This window comes from Seriola dumerili, unplaced genomic scaffold (genome assembly GCF_002260705.1).
Source record: "Seriola dumerili isolate Sdu_G_001 unplaced genomic scaffold, Sdu_1.0 BDQW01000003.1, whole genome shotgun sequence".
Lineage (NCBI taxonomy): Eukaryota > Metazoa > Chordata > Actinopteri > Carangiformes > Carangidae > Seriola > Seriola dumerili.
The window spans coordinates 12,829,280-12,843,860 of NW_019174258.1; positions in this window are offsets into that span (position 1 = coordinate 12,829,280).

Consider the following 14,581-nt stretch of genomic DNA (forward strand, 5'->3'; position numbering starts at 1 on the left):
GTTACAATTGTTAGCCTTTATTTTTACTGATATGCTGGTTGCTGAAAATGTCTGCTATTGCTGGCGTCTGTGTGTTATTGTGTTGCCATACATTTTTAAATAGACCCATCTATGGATTGCAGCAAGTTTGCTTCGAGTACTTTGTGGAGCTAAGCATACAGTTCTACCCAGCCTGAAGAGAGTAACCACTTATCACAGGGGGAAATACTGTATGAAAGATCAATTTTTTTTAGGGGGGGGGAGGGGAGGGGGGGGGGGGGGGGTTGCTGATGTCTGGTGTGGGAGCATCTGTAATCATAGAGACCTGGACATGGAGAATCCTGCCTCCTCCTCACCAGGGCCTTCTCGCTGAGCTGAGGACTCCCACCTTGCTTTTGAGATGTTGCCTGGTCTCACTGCAGAACTATCCTGCAGCTTTTCATGCTGAAAGCCCCAGTGAGAGTCTTGTATCATAATGTACAGTGCTTACAATACAAAACATGTTCAGCTGTTTTATATTCATACTATAGTTTTGGCATCTTTCATGAAATGTCAGTGCTATATGTGTTTATCTGGTCAAGAGGCTGTGGTGAACATGCAAGCATGCTAATTAGCTGCATTTCTAATCTCCTATCAAGTAACTTTTTTTTATGTTCCAGACCAAAATAACTTCACTTTGTTGTCTTCAGGTTTCTGGTTACAGCAGAGATTTGAAGTTCAACGGGCATTTCATAACGTTAACAACAGCAGCTTGGGTTTATTTCAGTTCTGATATCAAAGGCCCGACCGAAAGCGGCGAGGCTCTGACTGAAGTTGGAATCGGCGCTTGAAGCAACATAATTAGCAGGTCACCGGCAGTGTTTATGCAGAATTTAGTAATCTGTTATTAGCAGCAGTGAAATGCAAATGGACAGCCGTCCTCAATTGTACAATTCACATCCTCTATTGTGTGATTCACAGCTCTCAAGTCAACTGAAAGGAATTCATAATTCCTGAATGCATTTTCTATGCTAATATTTTCTAAGAAATCAAATAAAAAGGAAGGGATTCATGTTTGTCAATGTCATATAATAATTGGTCAAGGGTTCAGAATATTGATTTGTTGGCAAAATTAGATTTTCAATCTTCTCCAAATGAAAACCTCCTAAAATTAAATCTCCCTCCGTCCTTCTGTCTGTCCCTTTCTCACTCTTTCTCTGAGCTTTTTTTTTCTACCTCCTCTCACATTCTGTGTGGACTACGGAAAAATAAAGTTGAAACGAAAAAGCGAGACAATACAGGCATTCAGAAACGGCACCCACACTCACTCTCCCTCTCTCTTGCTTGCACATGGCATGCACACACCATTGTCAGCCTTCAGCTGCGCTGTAGGTGATGAATGACACTCCAGTTGGTGATCAAAGCAGGTGAGTGAAGCGCGGGTAGCAGAGCGGTGGTTCCTTCTACTGTTACACTGCAACACAATTCTGCTCCTGTAGCCCTCTGGCTCCGGCTCGGCTGCTCCAGGTACAGCACATGCTCGCCTCCCTCCCTCCCTCCTCTCTGTTAATGCTATCCTAGCATTGCTCACCCATGCATGGCAAAAAACCCCTGCACGTTCTTATTACCAGCGTTGCCTCCTTTCCACCGTTGTGTTTAATAAGTAGATGCTGCAAAGAGAATACATTTATATGTTTTCAATACGTGCAGGAGGAGGTGGAATTGGAAATTACTCTTTATTGTGTTGTTTTTGCAGGAAGCTTGTTGTGCTCTGAGATCCTGATTCTCATCCATTGTAATTGCCTTGGGCTGAGAGAGGAGTCATGGCTATAGGAGCTGAAGGCGAGCTGCTTACACGCCTGTACCAGAGCTCAATATTTCAAGCTCTGAGCAGCCATCCTCTCCTCCCCTGTGGTCTGAGAGTGGCTGTCACACATTCAGGCTCCCTGCAACACAGCCACAGTGCCTTTATGACATACAGCGCAGGCTGCACACATGCATGCGTACAGTACATGCGTGTCATCACAAAAACACACACACACACACAGATAGTCATCATAGAAGTTCATAAAAGTTGATCCAGCGTCTGCTGGGTGTTAGTGTTCTGCTTTTGTTCCTCAGTTACGAAAGAAGAAATAAATATAGTATTTATTAAGAAACCAACTTTTTCTGACTAATTTTCCAAACAGCTTGTTCTTCGACAACAAAAGGAGAGGTTGAATTTTTCCAAAGCCAGTGCTGGTCATGGACCATGCAACCACATGCAAATAACCATGTGCACCGTTCAACCTCAACTAACTCCACTCATGGAATCTCTTTACACGTGTGACTGTAGCAATTAAAAAATCCTGCACACTGTCTTACTTGCAATAAACAATTTATTTTCAACATTTCAGTGCTAGACCTCCATCAGGGAAAGATTGTTCCTGCGAGTTTGACAGTGTGCAGGATTTTTTTAAATTGCTGCTTCTCATCCATTCATCCTGCTCCTACGCAGCTTCCTCACTAAATACATCAGAGTGTTCTTCTATTGTGATTGTGTCACATTCACTGACCAATCAGTGGACATGTGCCCGATCTAACATTGTTGAAATAAGACACAGTGGTGAACGACAGTCTGCCTGTAGCACTTTAGTGAGAAGTTCTTGCTGAGGGAGCATCTCAAATTCTTCTGAGAAACTCTTCCTCATTGAGGAGTGGACAAAAGGGCACCCAAGGTGTCCCTGCTCAAGTTTCCTATTATTGGTGCAGCAGCAGACATACAGTACATTTCTTGGACAATTGTCATTAAGTACATAAAAAAAATAGCAAGTAAATGAAATAAATTGAAGAAATATGAATGTGTCTTTTCAAATTAAGTCACTGTAAGGAAGGTAATTGCTAAAATGTATGTGTATTAACCTGGATACATACTGAATCCTGTAAGGGCGACACAAGCGCACACACCCCTGCTCATTTAACAATAATAAGAAACCAAATTAAAGGACCCTTTGTAACTTTACACATGTCCTATACTTAATTTAATTTGATCTATAGTGTTTTGACTCACCATTTTTGAAGCTACAGAAAAAAACACAAAAAAAAAACACTGCATGTAGCTACAGGGATCATAAATTCTCTCCCATGTATTAGATATAACCTTCCTCTGCTCGCTCAGAGTGTGTGGGATGCTGGTGGGCGTAACGTTTCATACTCACAGGCTCATGGTTGTACCTGTGGATGGAGAATATTTTGTCAGCTGGTTTAGTCATGTCAACAGGGAGCATTAATCACAGTGTATCAAAGAGTCATGTAAACAGCTTAACCTGAACAAGACAACACAGACGGTCCACATATTAGCTGTTTTTATCAAATTACCTTTAACGTGTTACCGGAGGAGTAGCACTCCATCATGGTACTGTTTGTCATGTGCATGGCCTAGAGCACATTAAACACTTCAGGCTAACAATATTCTACATTTTTTCTCATTGTAAACAAATCCTATGAAAAGAAAAGATCCTATTAACAGGTGTTGAGTAAGCTTGAAACATCTTGTTCCTCTGGGCCATTTAAACACATCAGGGAGCCGCACTGATGCACTGGATGACATTACTATGATCACGGCCACTAGAGTTTGTTTTGAGTCAATCCCTCATACACCATCCTAAATACTCATTAGAGCGCCAAATGTGTATTAATCCGTAGCTAGAAATAGTCCACAACAAATGCACTGTTTACTCTTATTTGGGCAACGTTGGCTAAAAACGACAGCCCCCTGTTGTAGGAAAATACCAAGCCTTTTCAGTATGAAACTGTACGCTATATATGTTACCCACTCTTAAAGATTTATGTCTTCTATAGGAACACATGGGCTTGTACCTCAGCTCCACAGAGAGGGCAGGGAATTCAGCAAGTACAGAGAGATGGACAACATTTTGTTGGTTGTTTTATACTTGGTATTTGTTGACATTAAGAGAAATAGGACCGTTAGACCAGTGGTTCCCAACCTTTTCCAACTCATGGCCGATTTGAAAATCTCAAAAGTGTTGATGGCCCACATCCAATCCCATAACAATACAGAGGCCAAGTAATACGTTCTTAGAGCACTTTTAATTTTCATGATAACATTGGAACATTCAGGACTGAACTGAAAGTAGAAGGGTGAGATTCACCACCTGTCTCTTTCCTTGTAATTCTTCCTGTCGCTAACCATCTATCTGTTTTGATACAGTTTTTGCCATGGATGTAATCTTTTAGAGATAGCAAGTAAATACACAAAGCGGTCTGGCTGGCAGCAACAAAATATATATTTACTTACCACTTATATATGGTCTTTTATTTTTGCCAATTCATGCATCACACAGATTAACACTAGAACCGGCAAGACAGTCTGACAGAAATTGAGTTTTTACTATGTAAATAACTTTGTTTAAATAAACTACTTCCGGCTCTTTCAGTCTATGACCTTTCCTTAATATATGTTTTTGATATTTTCTGAAGCCTAGATGGTATTAAAATAAAAAACACAAGATTTCTGAACATTTATTCCTCTGATGATGTTCAAGAGGCATTGTGACTTTCTCAGGACCTGAGCGAGGGGGGGGTCTGATGGTTTAGTGATGAGGAAAGTCACTGTCAGCTGGCACATCCGTCAGCATGACCGCTCCGGTCCACTCCAGACGCCCCGCACTTTGCAAACTTTGTGAGTACAAACTAGATCTTGTTTTTCTAAATAGAAGGCCTACAGGCTATAAACAGTAAGCAACATCTAAAATCACCGTCATTTAGAACAAATATAGAATTATAAAGCAGCCCAATGAATCTCAACTGTGCTGCCGGCTGCTGTCCAGTCCAGTACGCACACCACACCGGTCTCTGTGAGAGCTTGTAATCTACATCAGCTCCAGGTGGAACAATTGTAAAAAAAAAACCTCTGGCTGTTGATAGTAAACAATAACAAAAAAACATTTGATGTGTCCCGCCATCTTGGATTTTGATGAGTCGGTGATGTAGATTGCCGGGTGCGTAGCGGAATAGTTTGGGAATATCACAGCAAAAATTGGGTGTCCAAAACAGCGAGGCTAACAAAGAAATTGGCTATAAATGAAGAGGAGACAGGCAGCTTTTAGAGGTGGATAGTTAAAGGATGAAGTTGGAGAAGAAAACGATATCTGTTAGACCCTGATGTCCACATCACAGTCTGACAGATGGATATGGTTTTGCATGCGGCAACAGCTTCAGGCTCTCAAAAATGGAGCCTTACATGCACCATATGTGTACATTTGTAGTAGAACACCCAGAGCACTGAAATACACCATATATTTATGTAGTGAGGCAAATTATTCTCCTCTTTCATGTAATAGGCCAAGTTGCTCCCACAGGCACAGAGTTCTGGTTTGTCAGGTCTGGCCTTAGTTAATGGACTAGTTGCTGGCCCTGGTGCTTTGGCAAGGCGGGAGAGAGCTGCTCCTGAAATGCAGGGAGATTAGCTCAGAGTGCAGGTGATAACCTCACTGTCTGAGGCAGACTTCCTCACTGCTAATACCAATTACCCCCTGCCTCGTGCACGCCCTCACAGGGATACACTTACATGTATGCGCACGTAAGTACACATCCACAACTGCACGTTCACAAGTACACACCCTTGATTTGACTGTTTTTCGCTTCAGGCCAGGATGGTTCAGTCTGTGTGACCCGCCTGGGGTCTCTTTAATCCCTCCGGTTTCTCCCAAAATGCATCAGCCTCCTTCAATGGTGAGCAGAGGATCTCTAAACAATTACCTCAAAGTCCTCCTCTATCTCCAGGGGTAAGCCTCTATTTACATATGTCCAAGAAGCCCTGATACCGCCTAGCGCTGTTTATACCAGCTTCTAAGAGCTTCCTCTAAAGCCTCCATCTGATCAAGTATCTCACTTGAAGAGAGACCAGATGAATCTGGTTAAAAACAGTGCATATTTACTATTTCCTCAAAAAGACACTGCGTCATAGGTGTTATCATGAGTTTTTACTTTCCTTTTTAACCTTATCTCTGTCAGAAGTGTGCTGGGCAAAAGACATTTCCTGGAACGAGCCTTAAAGAGCAAAGGAAGGAGGTGACCAGACAAATGAAAGATGAGCCACTCTGACAGAGTAATTGTGCAGTGGAAAGTATCAGTAACCTAATTAACACTGCACTGTAGCCTCTGCAGCATCCAGATCCTGTTCTGATATGTTTCGTGATGCGTTCTGACACCATAGTTAGGGGACTCATTTCCTAGTGTATGGTGGTATGAACAATGTAATTGTACTTTAGGGTTTAGAGTTATTGTATTATGTAAATGACTTCAGTCATGTTAAGTATAACTTAATGATGTCCCTAGCCAGTTGTACTTAACATGACAGAAATGTGTTTGTCAGGTTTTGTTGATAAGCAATATTATTGCTATCATAAGCTCTGCAAGGAGGAAAGAAGGCTTAAGGAAAACTTTTTTTTTCTCTCTATTTAAAGAAATTTGGCTCATTGGGAAAAAGGTGATGTAACACACATATCTGCACCAATCAGGGATTAATAGTCACATGTGTGAGACAGTAAATTTGAGGTCATGAAGAAAAATACTTTGGGAGTTGCAAACTTGTAGATTTTTTTTCTCTCCCACAAACACGACACAACAGTTACACAGGCAGGTGTGAAAATCCTCATTCTACAAATCATACATTAAAAAAGTCATACTCTCACATTTTTGCTACAGTTGCTGTAGTGAATGTGGTGCAAAACACACATTCACACACCTGTATCAAATAATTCATGGACAAAATGTGCACATCTGCAAATCAGTGTGTGAATTCATGCAATGAGAGTTGCACACCTGTGTATGACAAGCCGTCTGGTCCTACTTGGCGGCAAAATGACGTTGACGTACGATCCAGTGGCCAGTGCGGCTTCTGCGTCTGTGGTGGGTGTGGCTTGAAGTGCAACAGAAATCACAAATCACTTTGCTCCACATTTCACAGACATATGAGTTGCAAATGTGCGAAAGTAAGAGCACGCACAACTTGTCAAGCAGTTGTATGGACTTGTATTTGTGCTACGATGATAAATAATATTTAAATAATAAATATGTATTTGTGAGAAAAAATTCTACAGGCGCAACTCTCATTACATGAATTCACATACTGGAACTGTAGCAAAAATGGAGAGTATTTTTTTTTTTAGAATAGGCTTCTTGCACATGCAATGCAGAATTTGAGAGGGTGCAATTGTTGTGTTTGTGGAAGAGAAAAAAAAATACACCTTAGCATTTTTCTCTGTGACCTCAAGTTTGCTGAAACACACAAGTGACTATTTTCTTCAACTAAGAATTCCACTGTCACAGATAATCAGTTGTTTTGCTCCAATAATACCTTCATATTCTTTCATAGACTGTTTATGTATTTCATCTGACAAACAGCCATATGTGATATACTGCAGACACCACATACATCCAACTTTACCTTAATTCATGTGCAGGTCTGTTCCCTTTGTTTGAAAAATGAAATCTGTCTCCAAGACCAAAACAAGTCTCAGATGAGCCATTAGAAATTGTCCGAATTCAAAGGAGTCATAGGTAAAATCAGATAGAATTTCTCATATCCTGGTGACACAGCATGTATCTTTGAAATCTACCTCATCCTTATTTCACTATCTTGACTTCAGGGAACAGGACAAGTGAACCCTGCTCTCCAGCCTAATAGAGGTTAGGCTGATGAACTTTGGCACTTCAGACACATAAGAGGAGTGTGGCCTGCCTTCCCCTTAATCTTGATCCTTGAATATTACAGCTGCTCCACGGTGAACCCTCAGTCTAAATTTACATCAAAATCTTTCTGATCAGAGCAGCTGCTCTCAGGAATGGTCAATTCAAGGTTTTGTGTGTCTGCTGGGGTCCTTATGCTGGCTGGCAGATGTTCATTAGCCAGCTAGCCTTTCATCTCAGTATGGAGAACAATGGTCTGGCACTCTGTCCCGCTCTTTCATGAGCTAATAAGGCATCATATCTGACCCCAAACCAGGCAGGAATCCATTTGGCGCACAACACCTGATATTGAGCCGAAGTTCAGCGCTCAAGTTGCCAAGAACCCGACCAACTTCCGTGGGCAGACACAGTTTTGCCTTCTAAGATTGCTGGTTGTTTATTCGAATGAGTTTAATGTGTCTCACAATTTAATTTATGTTTGACCTCCCTCTGGTTCATCATCTGTTTTTGCAGTGTTTTGTTTTATCCTTTTTGATGGATATATAGAGCCCTGCTTACCAGCAGAATTAATATATCTGAATGAATAGTTTCACATTTTGGGAAATATGTTAAGTTGCTTTCTTGCCACAAATTAGATGAAAACCTGAACAACCATACAGGTCGTTTTTCTCAACCCTCTGATATGACCCATAGGAGTGTCTCCTGAAATAGTGACCTTACAGTGGCAGGCATACTGGACCTTGGTTGTCATGGTTACAGTAATAAACATGCGAACTGTACCAACAGCGGCGTACTGGACCTGCGTTGCCATGGTTACAATAATAAACATCGCTTTGTTAGGTTTAGGCACAAAAACTACTTGGTTTAGGAAAAGGTCATGGTTTGGGTTCAAATAAGTACTTCCTCAACATTATAGATGCTCTTTGTCATCATGGTTACAATAATAACAACGTGGTTAACTTTGTCGAACGGTCATGGATAAAAGAAACAACATAAAATGCTACTTTCACATGGTAATCTAACAATGCTCTCCTGTGTGATATTCCTGTGTTTTATTGACCCATCCATTCACCCCATCCTCCTGATGTGGACATAACCGCAATTGGCTCTTGTCATAATTGCTACAACCACTAGATGTCGCCTAACAACAAAACCTAACTATGGGTCATAATAACCTGCTGCGCAGATGACCTATGGTCTAGTTTTTTTGAGTAGGACAGTCTCAAAGATCAATACCACTCTCATGACTGTACAGTAAACGTGAAGCTACAGTTAGTAGCTGGTTAGCTTGGCTTAGCACAAAGACTGGAAGCAGGGGGAAATAGCCAATATTAGTCTGGTTCGGACTAAAGGTAATAAAATTCATCTACCAGCGCCTTTATAGCTTAGTAATCAACATGTCTGATTTGTTTTAATATGAATCTTTGTGCTACGCTAAGCTAAAATAGGCTAAGCTAAGCTAACTGTCTGCTAGCTGCTTCATATTTACTGTACAGATGTGAAAACTGTTACTTTATAGCCTATCTATGTATACAGAGGTGTGCTGCAGCAGTCTTGAAGCTGTACTCATTTTTTTTCACCCTGTTCACTCTCTCATTTAATAAAATCCATCGGGAGCTGATGGGTAAGCCATGGAACTGAGCTTGTTTTGTACGTTTTCACCCTAAATCAACACCAACATATGTCAGAAACAAGTAGCAGTGAGTCCACTTTACACACACACACACACACACACACACACACACACACACACACACACACACACACACACACACAGATGCCTCACTGTCCAGTGTTATTTCCACTGCGGCCTCCGGAGCAGCTAACTCAAGGGTTGCAGGGTAACTGTCCCCAGCAGGGACACATTATGTGACTATGATATGTGGTGTGAAGCATCAACATGTCATCTTTGACTACAGCATGAGACATCTTGGCAACCTCAGTTTGTGCCACAGCTGCCTGTGTCCTCTGGAGGGCAAGAGTATCCGTTAGGAAGGAATGACTTGTTTACTATAGTCAACCCCTATGGATCTACCCTGTCTACTTATACATATGCATGTCCACCACCCCACTGTCACACGCTTCATCTGAAAGGACATGGTATTCTAAGCTAGCTTTAAGTGTGACCCCCAAATCAAGCCACTAACCTAAAAACAGGCCTCTTTTCAAAACCAGAATGTCCTTGCTTAGTTGGTGATGTGTTTAAACTCTTAACAAGAGCCACTGAAAATGAGACACCCAAAACAAAATGGTTGATTTACTGTCATCAGTTGATCTTGATCTTTGAAAGATAAAATATTCTTTGTATTTTTTTGCTACAGTGTGTAACTTTTTTTCTTATTTTTTTTCATTTGACAGCAGTGCAAGGATATTCCCTTCTAAAGATTTTAAACGAGCCTTGTACCTCTAACCAACAGAATCAGGGGTGGGAGGTCATGGCTGTCAATCAATTCATGGCCAAGTTTTTGGTCTACTCTTCGCACTGGAGCTTGCAGCTGTAGTATTAGCTGCTAGAAAACAACGCTATTTCTAAATCTCAGGCTAACAAGCTCCGGATTTCTGCATTAGCTGAAACAGCAAGCGAGAGGTGGGAGAGGCAGAAGCAGCTTGGTTGCGACTCTCTTGCCAGAGCTAGCTTGATTTCTAAACTTGCATATTGTAGGTTTAGTAATACTGAATATAATTTACAAATTTGGTAAAAATGGTATAAAGTTTTTTTTTTAGTTTTTTTTCTCTGGTCAGTCTGCCAGTTCATTCAATAATATATCAACCACCAATCACCTGTTGGTTAGATAACTATGAAACTTGGTGCAGGTACTCATGTTCACCTTAGGATGAAGTGCAAATACTTGTGATCCCTTAAATTTTCATCTTTAATTGCTCCAATAACTTGGTTTATGACCAAATGCCAGCAATACTGAAGACATTCCCATCACTCTGAGCTTCAGTTCATGTTTACCATTAAAAAGCAAATATCAGAATGCTAACATATTTTGCCAAGATGTTAAAAATGGTAAACACTATTATTGTCATTGTGAGTAATTTGCAATGCGGCACACAACAGCACCGCTGAGCAAATTTTATTGTTATATTGTACGCACTCCTGTCACAAAATGGCAGTTGAAGTGATATTAAAAGGGTTTACAGGGCTATAATCATGAGACTTTGTGCTTTCAAACTATGTATAGTTTGACATGGTCAAAATGTAGCGTCTCATGCAGAGCCTTTGTTTTGCATATGCAATTCTTAAGCGACGTGTTTGTTCCCAGCAGGAATGGGACATAAATATTTCTAACATAGAGGATCAATAGTATTTCTGCCACAGCAGGAGACATAAATGCTTTTTGCAGCAGCAGACTGTGACTGTGCGATACATGTTGAACATACCGCGCCCTGCCCAAGCTATAAGGAACCTGCATTCCATCTGGTTATTTACAGCATATTCACCTGTTTAACTGAAACGTGCAGGTGCCAGTGCATTATAGCTCAGTTTAGTTGTAGGTAATCACTGCCACTTTGAATTCTTGTCTTTAGCATGTCTACCTGGCATTTCATTAAAAAAATATTAACAGTCATAATGCCAGCTGAGGAAATTAGTTTGAAGAGTAGCAAGGTGATTGCCTCCACTTTCACTTAGTGCACTGTGCTGTGCTCTGTCATACAGTAAGAAAAAAAAACATGTAATTTTCTTCAGTTATCAGGTATTTCACATCTCACACTTGTGTCAACATGTTTTTGTATATGCTGTCCATGCTCTTCAAACAATTTTCTTTTCCTGCAGCACTCCAATGAAAGACCAATGTGATAGTTTTTTTTAAATGGCAGCATCTCCGAGCCAACATGTTTTGTAGCCCGAGGTGACGAGTGTGATCGAAAGGCTGTGATTGCTCTTAAGAGGACTGAAGGGTGTACTATTGCAAATCCATACAAAGCCATGAGCTGATTGATTCCAAATATTACAAAGGCGAACACTGGGGTCACATTTAATTGATTTTGCAGAGACAATTTGCTGAACAAAATTTAAACGGCACAGCCAAGCAGCTTTGATGAGAGTTGGGGGGGGGGAAGCTGCTTGATCAAGGTAGGTACATAAACAAGTGTTGCTTTTATGCCACTTTGATTTGCTGCAAAACATGTCTGAGTAGATTATTTCATGTATTGTGTGATGTAGTTCACAATCTAGGTTTTTTTTTTTTTTAAATCAACACTGAAATCTGACTTAGTTAAAAAAAAATAAAATGTCCATTCTCCTCTCTTTTCACTAAAGCAAAGCTAGTCTTTAATGATGGAAGCAATACAGCTGAAAACACATTGAAACCTGAAATGTGTTGTGTTGCTTTAGGAGTGCCTGATGTGAATCATAATGTCTGTGCCCATTCTATATTTAAATTCATATATTTGAAGCTTTTGCTGCATGCCCCTCTGCAACATCCTTTTGACAGACACCTGAAAAAGCTGTATCTGTAAGCGGGCATCCATGGGAATAAGCTTTGAAGCGATTACATTTGATAGCAATCTTCAATGGGACCTTGAATGACAGCTATGCATCTGTTTGGAGACAAATGCAAAACAAAATGCTGCCACTCAACTACAGCTTTCACACTTTTCCCCTGTCTATAAGTATCAACACAGAAAATTTCACCTAGAAAACAGTGGAACAGAAAAGACGTCTCTGAATGCCTGGGCTGTCGCTCAGTGCCCAGTAGACAAAGTGTGAAGTAACAAACATTGCACTGTCAAACAGCCACGTCCTACCACTTACTTTTGACAGACTGTGATGCTTTAGAGATCCGTCTGATCAAATGCAAAATAAAAATATGTGTCCATACGGCCGTGGTCGAGAAATTATGAAGAGTCAGACGCAACTCTATCAGATGACTTTGACACGCGCATTCCACATGCATGCACGGCTGATACAGGCTTATTCATGTCAAGCTTTTGTTGTGCTTTGGTGCTTTGTCTGTTTTGAACAGGGTGCTGTGCTGAGTGGGACACAATTGCTTTAGTGTGCCATCCCTTCCTCCCAATCCTTCATGAAAAAAAGCATCATGGTTGACACGTCTTTGATACCGTTCATTTATTTTGTCTCTGGACGATGAATTTCAAAGAGGGCCAAGATGCCAGCATTGCCAAATGTGTCCCAAATAAATGATATCCAAGCCAGAATGGGAGCTCCTTGGAGAGTGTCCTAGCCAAAGGCAGTAAATCAATGGGCCTGCGCCAGCATCCCAGCAGCCTCCATGCAGGAACACACAGTAGGGGGACCGACGGCCTCAGTTGACTTGGCAGCTCAAAGGGCCTCTGACCGTGAGCCAGCAGGCTCCTCGGGGAACTAGAGGCACCTCTTGGGCCACTAAGTGACGGAAGATAGAAACCAAGCTGGGGAAGAATTTCAATGAGGCTTGCAAGAGGCAGACAGTGGGAGGGAGGAGGAGGATTGTTAAGGTATAGTTAAATAATTAGAGAAATACACTTATTCTCCTTCATGCTAAGATTAAGATGAAAAGATTTAATACCACTTTCATGTCTATAAACTAAATGTAAATCCAGCAGACAGCTAGCTTACCATTAGAATATCCTCTCTTTGAATAGATAAACAACCAGAGCACTTGATGATCTACATCTATACCTCTCCTTCCTTTTGACAGACAGTCCTCGAGATGTTTCTTTGTGTGAGAGATTGGACATAATATGCATCTGTTTAGTCCCAGAAAACAAAGAGACCAGATAAACCCATTCATGTTCATCTGTGGTAGACTATATCCTCTAGCGTCCATATCTCCCAGCTCTCAACATCAATTAATGTGTGTAGCGCTTAAAAGTAATCTCTATCATTTAAATGAATCTAAAGCCCCTCGGCAGAACGTGGGAAGCCCCACATCAACTCACCAGCTGCCACCTTTAAAGTCCCCTATCGTTTGAGTCGGGCTCTGGTGGCTAGTTGGGATATTGATGTGGTGCCGTCTGCTAGCTTGCCTCTTCCTGCTGGCCGCTAGCCAGACTTTAGCAAAGACATTAGTGGGAAAAGTCATAACCCACCAGCAGCTCTGTTACTGTCTGCTCAAACAACAAGGTGAGGCGGCCATTTTCAAGAGTTTACACTCTGAGTCATGTTTGCATACATCAACATCCAACGAGGCAATGTGTTACATCACACACACACACACATACCTGCATTAACAGCAGTAACCTGCAGCTACATTAGTCATTCCGTTATGCTAATATGTCTCTCATCTACATTATTCAAAGGCTTTACTTCCATATCAAATAAAGGCAAATGTTTGGGACTAACAAATAACACATGACTGGTCTAATGAGGAATGAAAATTAGAAAAAAAATGAAATTAGGGGTGCATGTCTTAGCAGTAACAGTGCATGGTGAGTAGTGAGAAAATCAAGATCCTTTTCCTCTATAATTGAATTTGATTTGATAATATTAATATTAAATATTAAGGAGTTTTAAGGGGTTGTTTCACCTAAGTACCTATCTGGTGGAACCTGAGCATGCAGAGCGTGTTCTTGTTTGTCGAAGATATCTATCTCTGGCTTTTCTGTTCCCTCCCCAATGCCGTGAATGCTTGTGGTTAGTGTAAGAAAATATGTTTTATATAATTTGGGAGAGCCAACCATTCCAACTGAAATTATAATCCACCCAATTCTATTGTGAAAAATAAGAGAATTCTTAATGTTTGTTTGTAATTTCCATTAATGAGAAAAGAAGGTCTTTGGGGAAGGGACGCATCAGTGGCTGTGTCTCATTGACAGCAGCTGGCAGGCTGAGCCCAGGCAGGGGAATATGGGAACTGTAGGCTACAAGCTAAGGACAGACAGTGTTTTGTCAGCAGTGGTACTGAAGAGTCATGACCGTAACAGCATCTAAATGGACCAAAGTGACATTTGATGGTAAAATTTTAAGCTGTTTGATGTGCTG